The sequence below is a fragment of the Benincasa hispida genome, unplaced genomic scaffold, assembly GCF_027475165.1.
Source record: "Benincasa hispida cultivar pf3 unplaced genomic scaffold, pf3_genome.v1.1 HicScf920, whole genome shotgun sequence".
In the NCBI taxonomy this organism is placed as follows: domain Eukaryota; kingdom Viridiplantae; phylum Streptophyta; class Magnoliopsida; order Cucurbitales; family Cucurbitaceae; genus Benincasa; species Benincasa hispida.
Window position 1 is genome coordinate 56,657 of NW_028327065.1, and position 9,013 is coordinate 65,669.

The 9,013-nt window shown below is 35.0% G+C and overlaps 1 long non-coding RNA gene and 1 pseudogene across 1 annotated transcript; both read right to left on the reverse strand.

The window, feature by feature from the left end:
• Nucleotides 1–8,406, reverse strand: part of LOC150029786 (pyrophosphate--fructose 6-phosphate 1-phosphotransferase subunit beta-like) — a 35,299-nt pseudogene extending 26,893 nt beyond the window's left edge.
• On the reverse strand, nt 864–3,893 carry LOC150029788 (uncharacterized). Its single transcript, XR_016527329.1, has 4 exons — nt 3,193–3,893; nt 2,784–2,854; nt 1,134–1,295; nt 864–1,035 (listed from the first exon to the last, which is right to left on the reverse strand). It is a non-coding gene; the product is annotated as an uncharacterized LOC150029788 (long non-coding RNA).
• Nucleotides 8,407–9,013: the final 607 nt, after the last annotated feature.

Here is a 9,013-nt window from a genome sequence, read left to right on the forward strand (position 1 = left end):
AAGGATCCGGTCGTTACACCTTCAGATCTCCATCCCTCATATTTGTTGTACTAAAAAAATTGCAAAAAGTGTAAACAAATAGATATAAATTCTTTCATACAAATATATCGAACATGATTTTCTTAGAACAAAAAACAGGGTATGAAGATTACCTTGATTTTCTTAATATCGTTTATTTAATCATTCATTATTTGGTATACTCGTTGACTAAATTTTATCTATTAATAGTTTTAAGGAAAGGAGATTTTCAAAAAAAATTTAAAAAATAGGGAAACTATTTACACAAAATAATAAAATCTTAATATTCTTTATCTAGCATAGAGACTGACAGAAGTCTATCGGCATAGAAATCTATCTGTGTCTATCAATGTTTTTTTTTTACTTTTTCTATAAATAGTTTGACATTTTTTCTATTTGGAAAATTTCTCAATAAAAAATTATTTTAGAATTTAACCTTTTTTTTTAATACAACAACATGGGGGATTGAGCAACTTCCAACCTATAGGAATGTTTGAGTTTTTATTTTATAATATTTTATTTTTGATCATTTGCATGTTAGTAAAAAAAAAAATATTATAAATTTGTCCTTATAAATTAATAACTATTATGTTATGAATAATTTATTTTTTTACTATTGTTAATATAAACTCTGTTTGAAGAACTACTTTATAAAATAAATATTTAGTTAGTTATGTAGGATCTGTTTGCTTGTGGAAAAATGGTTTTTTAAAAAACTTATTTTTATTTAAACATCCTTCGTGAATATTTATTAAAAAAAAACATTTAAAAAGTTATTTTAAATACTTATCAAACATTTATTTTTTTTAAAATGACTTATTTTTTAAATTAAACACGTGAAAATATATTACAAACACACTTTAGTTTATTCTTATCATCAGCGTGAAGAAAATACATCAAAATTATCTCTCTGTTTAAATTTATGCAGTCAGTTCTACATATTTACATTTCATGATCCCTGTAGGACACCCTTGAAACCATACAACGTGCTTCCTTTTGCATGAACCTGTAGGAAATCTTCAACAAAATTATAGAATCTGCTAATTAGCCACAACTTGAACAGAAAAGCAAACATTTATTCTTGATTTATAAATGTGGACACAATGAGACCCTACCAAATAGTCTAGAAATCACATTATGCCCTCTTAGTGCTTGGCCACAAAACTAGACAACTCCAATCTTCAATTTCTTATTCATCTGCATCGAACTGGAATCACTTGGCACCAACATTGTCGACGGTTGGCCGAAAAGATCAGGAAACAGCTTTGTGATCTCATCTGCACGCACATATAACACACAACTCAAACACTCTAAAACCTTAAGAAGTAGCAATTGGCCTCAAACTCATTCTGTAAAACTCAAGTTCCAAACAAAAGCGAGATCTATAATCATAAGAAAAACACAGTAAAAGAATAAACAAAACTCAATGCATGTCACTACTCTTCCTTCGAGACATCAATCAACTCAGAGCTAGGAGGGCATCGAGGATTTTGAAGGGGTTTTTGAGAATAGAGGGAAAAGGGTGAGGTTGATCGATACGGTGAGCTTGGACTTCACTATACACAGTAGAAACACGGCCGATCTCCGATGGAGAAGATGCAATGACGGGGGAAACATCGGCATTAGCGATGAAAGGTGGAGACATTGGTAGGAGAGATGAAAATGAAAATGGGGAGATAGGTAGAGAAATGAAAGATTGAATCAATGAAAGAAGTGGAAAATTGAGTGTTCGACAAGGTCAAGAAGATGAAGAAGGACTCGACTAGAATAAGAGGAAAGAGCTTGTGGATGAAATGGATAACACTCTAAGAAGGGATTTCGGTTCTCCAAAAGCTCCATATGAGTTCCTGATGTGAGGATTTGGCCAGCAAGAGACTAGAATTTTTATGGCTAAAACAACGAGAGAGAGAGAGAGGGTTTCAATGAAACGGAATTTTTCATTGAACAAATGAAAAGAGATATTTGGTCTCCAAGCGAATGTAACAAATTTAATCTACTTTAAAACACATTTGGTCTCCATGAAATTAATAAATTTGCATACAGATAAAGACCTCCACCAACATTTGATGAAAACCCAACCTTAGCAAAAAGAAAAGGCTTACAACAAATCCCAACCAAAAACACCTGGAGACTCTAGTGGAAAAGGGACAACCAAGGTAAATATTTAGAACTCGGCTATGCTCCACAAAACTTGCCACTTTAGGAGGTTTTTTGCAAGACATGGAAGGTATTAATAGTTCCCAAAGAACCAACCAAGAAAATAAATGAACTTTCGATGGGATTTTTAGTTTCCACCAAGAAGTGAGAACGTAAGAATAGCAAAACAAATAAATAGGCACTTCACAAGAGGACTGAGGACCCAGACGACTCAAAGAGAACTTTCATATAAACAAGAAAAGAATAAAAATGTACAAAATATTGAATGCAATATAACATGAAAATTGACTAATTTGAAAGTAAACAAGAAATTGAACAAAAAAAAAATATAACAAAATGGTGTTTTCATATATTTTGTGTGTAACTGATTCAGGTGCAGTCTGCCCATTGCTATAAGTAAACTGAAAAGTCAATGCATTTAAGTCAGATAAACATAGATACATCATTGTTGTAGTTGTCATGGATTATAAGATAAAGGTCATAATTTTCAACTAACATTTTGCAACAAAAGCATTATGCTTCATCAAAAGGTTGCATTTTTACCAATAATTTCATTTAATTAAATATAAAGGGCAGTGCAAAATAATTTTTTTTAAAAAAAAAATCACCTTAATACCCCAATCGTATTCAGGTCCACCTAGATTGTGTGACTTGCACTCATTATAAATCCTCCGTTGGCCTGTATAGAACCAAAAAAGATTATGCAAAAAGGCAAAGGAGCATGAGTATAAAATACAAAAAGTTAAAAGTGAATTTTTTTTATCCCCACTTGACATATTTAATCAATTCCAATTCTGATTTGTCAGTTACTAACTTAGGATTTTAATTTGAGATTTTATTCTGGAGATGAAAATACCCACGAACTAAAATGTCATCTCATTTTGGCTGGATAATTGATACTCTGTTTATCATTTCCCTTCTTATTCTCCATAAAAAATATTCTATAAAAAAAATTATTAACGTGTTATTCAAGAAAACATGAGAACAGGAATGCACGTTTTCATGAAAAAATCATACCGTGTCTGCTCTCCACATCCATTAACGAAGTCAATGCAGTTTCGCCAGCCATCCAATCTTCAACAGAAGCAGCCAAATTTCCTACCCGGTATGCATAACTAGTAAGTAATAGAAATGAGGAAAAAATCTATGGAGGAAACTGATATCAAGAAAAAGAATGAAAGGTTAAAAGGTTAGAGACTAAAATGATCAGGAGGTACAAGAAGTGGGACAGACAGATCGATGATATTGGTCCAGTTTTTCCACTCTGGAGGAGAGCTCCAGCAGTGTAACCCAAAGCATAGCAATAAGTTGAATCAAAGTTCGTGGGTAAACCACACATCCCTTCGTACCTATAAGTCAAAAGAAGAAATAAACAGAGATAACACACAGAGCACTAACCAGCAAAGTACAATTTTTTTCGTATCATCTCATGGCCATTCGCTCGTACCATTGGTAAGTTTACATTTGAAAGTCAAGTAGCTGTAAGCCTAACCCATCACTTGATTGGCCATTTTCTTTACGAGTTCATAATGCAAGTCTAGATACTTGATACCCCTAATTATCAAATATGAATTTAAAAGATCTTGATGCATTTACCAACATGCATGTTTTTGAGATCTCAACTGATTTGCCTACTACCCAAGTGCTAAATATAATATGTGTTAATCATTAAATTATTAACAGGAGCGTTTAAGTAAAACAGCAAAAGTTCAAGCACGAATAAAATAAGTACCCAAAGAAATGTGACTGCCCCTTGAATTGGCCGCCCATTATATGCACCTTGTTGCCTTCTCTTTTCCAACTCAATTCCATGGAAAGACATGTATAAAACAAAAAGAAAAAACAATTACTTGGAATGGAGCGTTAAAGTAAAACAGCAAAAGTTCAAGCACGAGTAGTAAGTTTCATTTCCCATAACCTATCCTCATCTATAATATTTATTTTTCCATAACCTATCCTCATCTATAATATCATGGGCAAGAATTTCATTGAGTTCCGAAATAAGCTGTTGCACCTGTAGAAAGCGGGTTATAAATGATATCAGTTCAAGAATGACATATCGATCCCTTTAGACTCTCTCTTTAGACTCTCTCTCGAGTAGCTCTTTAGACTCTCTTTAGGTTCTCCATTTTCTTTATGTTGTGCTCGACATCCCTTCAGAGCTACTCGAGAGAGAGAGTCTAAAGAAAGAACCTAAGATTTGAAAGAGCTAAGTTAGAATCTAGACTCGAGAGTGCAATGATTAGAACTGCATAAACAAAAGACAGGAACCTAGAGATAAATTCTTTTTGCCAACCTGCATCGCATGCATGCTAGAGATAAGTATGATATTATGTGGTCGCCTTATATGTGTATGTGTCATTTTTTCATCGCATAAATAAGAATAGAGGCATATGTGTAGGTCCTATAGTCTTATCGCATATATCGCATGCGTTCTAGCATTAAAAGTCGTAGCATTCGCATCGAGAGATGATTTACTATTGTATGTGTGTTGTATGATCGCATAGCATGAACGCATCCTAAGAAGTGTTAGCCAAAACTCTTCTCAACCCATTCACCGCATACTTATCGCGTCTTCCGTTTTCTAACTCTTTTCGAACTCCGCTGCATTTGTTTATTTTTATTACCACAAACAACATTCCCAATAACTACTTGATTTATTTGGTTACCGCAAATTCTTCTGAGAAATTACCACCGCATATTTTTTCCCAAGTCCCTGTGTTCGACCCTGGACTTACCAAGAAACTCAGTGGGGTTTACACTTGAATGCCACTGAGAAAACTTAAGTGCTCAACGCATTTTCATCCATAATTCCACCTCATAAAATAACGCATCAGGTGCCATGGATGGGCGGTGGAGCTAACTCTCCCGAGATCTAGCTCCGATCGTAGGCTTTGGTCGTTTCTCGGAATGGAAGAAGGAGATGAAGAATTCTCAAGCCTTCTTCTCATGCATTTGTCTGGATCGTAGGGAAAAACTCTAGATAAGTTGAGATTCTGCTCACCGGCTTCTTTATATAGAGATTGGATTGCCGACAGCATTAATGGACTGCTCTGATTCTGACATTCGCGACGCGTTAGTCCTTTCTAAATCTCTGCTGCTAATGGCGTAGTAGGTGAAATGTCAACATCAGTTTTTTATTTTCCCAAGATGTACGTTGATGCGTTCATTCCACCAACCTTGCGTTGATCCCTCTATTATGCGTTATCGTGTAGCCGCAATCTTGCAGTGACCGCATTCGCTTAATACCGCAACTTCGACACGGTGATCGCAATCGCTTGATGAGCGCAACTACCATGCGATGGACGCATGCCTCGCCTTCATTTTGGCTTGCCCCCACATGTGTCATGCGGACATCCAATTACGAGCAAGACGCTCTTTCTCAAAGTAGACTCATACATACTTAGCAGCGGATTTGCGGTCATTTGTTTATGCGTTGATCCTGGCGACTTACTTTCCTTTTGGCTTGCCCCCACGTGTGTCTTGCGGACATCCAACTACAGGTATGTGTCATTCACAACTTAACTCTTATCAACATGTGTTTCTCCATTGCGTTGGCAGTGGAGTTGTTATTCTAATTTTCCTTTTTTTCTTCATATAGCTAAAAATAGCAAGGTTGAAAATAAATACCTCACCCCAAAATTTAAAATGCGGCAATGTCCTCCTTGCCAATAGATTGAAAGAAGTCATGCGATGTTCTTAAGAAGTTTGGTAAAGGATCAATTTGAAAGAAACCTAGCAGACCACTAACTTTTAGAAACATTTCTTGAGGTGATTGTCCTAAAAATAAGTTGACTCTAGTATATATATAAAAAAAAAAAAAAATAGATGCATGTGATTCATCATTGAAATCATAAATGGCAAAGAGAAAGCATGCGGCGACTTACTAAATTTATCAATGTTAAATGATTGCGGTAATCAAACAGGATGCGGTGATAAAACTTTCAAAATTAAAATACGATGCGATGGTGCAGAATTTGGAATAGAGTGAAGGAAAAATACAACCCCAAAATTTGCGCTGTCGTCGGCATTGTCTGTCGATGCCTCCTTCTTTGCGGCGATCTTCCTTTGCATTGCATCAAAGAAAACATTGAGAGGGTAATGATAATAATAAGGTAGTTGTATCTTCATGCGGCGCCTCCGCAATCGTGTGCCTTGATCGTTTGCAAAGAAAACATTGAGAGGGTAATGATAACAATAAAAGAAAGTTAGCAAAATTTTTCTCGCCCTTTTTTTTTTTTGAAAGAAGTAAAAGCAAATATATGATAACAGGTAATAATAAGGTGATGAAAGTTCATGAAGTATTGATGCAGAAAAAGGATATTAAAAAAGAATGCATCCGTGATGAGGTCTTCACATAGTAGCTCAGGGACTACTTATTCCAAGCTGGGCCTTTCACGTCCACGGTGGCATTTTCTTCTTCTCTCGTTCTTCCAGAATCTTGACTGTTTTAATCCGGAGCTTTTCTCAATTGATGTTTATTATGATTTCCTCTTTGTACACATTACCAATCATTTTTGAATATATCTGCATAAACATCAGCAGAGCCTATTAAGAGTCTCATCTCATGAATGCGATATTCCATTTTTTCCTTGAGTTCTTGAAGAAACTACTTCAACTTTGAAAGAGTCACCAAAGTTCAGTCCAAACGAAATATGAATTCTAAAGCAGTTACAAAGAGAAATGAGTACCTTGCAAGCAGAATCAAATCCAAAACTTGTGGTCACCTCTTTGCATTTGAGATCACCATCAATAGTTTTGGGCAACCAATCACTCGGGTTCAAATTCTTACTCCTAATTTGAAAACAACAGATAGAAAGGGAATATAAATAACAGAGTCTTGCACACAAAAAATGGTACCCTAGAGTAATTAATTACTCAACCTTATATTTATTTCTACAATAAAAATAACATATAATAGCTTATCTATGACAATGAGAGTGAGAAAGAGAGAGCAAAAAGGAGGGAGGCAATAAACAAATTTCATAGTTGTGAAAAATACCTAAAGTTTTCAGCGAGGAGACAGGCATTTGTGTTGGAATCATCTCCACCAATTGACAAGGCCATCCAAATCAAGCTTCTTAGCAGTCTCTTCAGCTTGCTTAAACTGGAAATAGAACCGAACGGTCAATTAATGCCTTGACTACAACTAAGACGTCTCAAAATGAAAATTCTGGGAAGAAAGAATTTCACCTGATCTAGTGTTTCAATCATATCCCTCCCACTACATATCATATCCAAACCACCCTAATAAAACAAAAATGCTTTTAAATCAAGAATTGCATACAAACGGCAATCACTTCGAATTAAGACTGCACATATGCACACTAATAATTCTAACAAGTGAAAGCTAGAAATCCCTTCAAGAAAATTAACCTGATTGCGATATGGGTAGATAAATTATGCAGTTAGTTCTACATATTTACATTTCATGATCCCTGCAGGACCACCCTTGAAACCATACAACGTGCTTCCTTTTGTATAAACTTGTAGGTAATCTTCACCAAAATCATAGAAGCTGCTAATTAGCCACAACTTGAACAGAAAAGCAAACATTTATTCTTGATTTATAAAGGTGGACACAATGAGACCCTAGCAAATAGTCCAGAAATCACATTATGCCCTCCCAGTGCTTGGCCACCAGACTAGACAACTCCGATCTTCAATTTCTTATTCACCTGCACCGAACTGGAATCACTTGGCACCAACATTGCCAACGGTTGGCCGAAAAGATCAAGAAACAACTTTGTGATATCATCTGCGCGCACATATAACACACAATTCAAACACTCTAAAACCTTAAGAAGTAGCAACTGGCCTCAAACGCATTCAGTAAAACTCAAGTTCCAAACAAAAGCGAAATTTACAATCATAAGCAAAACAGTAAAAGAACAAACAAAACTCAATGCATCACTACTCTTCCTTTGAGACATCAATCAACTCAGTTACCAAACAGAGTAAAAAAAAAACACGTTATGAAGGCTAAAAACTCCAAAACAAGAAGAGAAAGTAAATGATCTATGGATAATAAACACCCGGATTGCCAGCGGCAGAGCTAGGAGGGCCATCGAGGATTTTGAAGGGGTTTTTGGGAATAGAGGGAAAAGGGAGAGGTTGATCGATACAGTGGGCTTGGACTTCGATATACACAGTAGAAACAAGGCCGATCTCCGACGGAGAAGATGCAATGACGAGGGAAACATCGGCATTAGCGATGAAAGGCGGAGACATTGGTAGGAGAGAAATGAAGATGAAAATGGGGAGATAGGTAGAGAAATGAAAGATTGAATCAATGAAAGAAGTGGAAAATTGAGTGTTCGACAAGGTCGAGAAGATGAAGGACTTGACTAGAATAAGAGGAAAGAGCTTGTGGATGAAATGGATAACACTCTAAGAAGGGATTTTGATTCTCCAAAAGCTCCATAAGAAAAAGGCAAAGATGGAGGATTATTATTCAACTAGGGATTCTTTTTAAATTATTTATTTAAATTTTGGAAACTTCAACTTATACTTTTATGTATTTGTTTTTTTTATTTATTAATAATAATAAAGTATTTTTAATCCTTTCAAAATCACTCTTACGTTACTTTTACTACTAAGAGGCGGTTGAGACCATAAGATTATAATAACTATCTCTTATTACATTAAATACTATTTCAAAATTCTCAATTAGCTACAGTAAATACTATTTCAAAATTCAATTTGCTAAAATATTTACTATTGACTATAATTTTTACTATTTTACATTCATCATTTTTTTTATTGTTTTCTACAGTGTTTACTATTTCCTTTTCAAACTAAAATAGTTTACATCTTAAACACATACTATAATAACCTA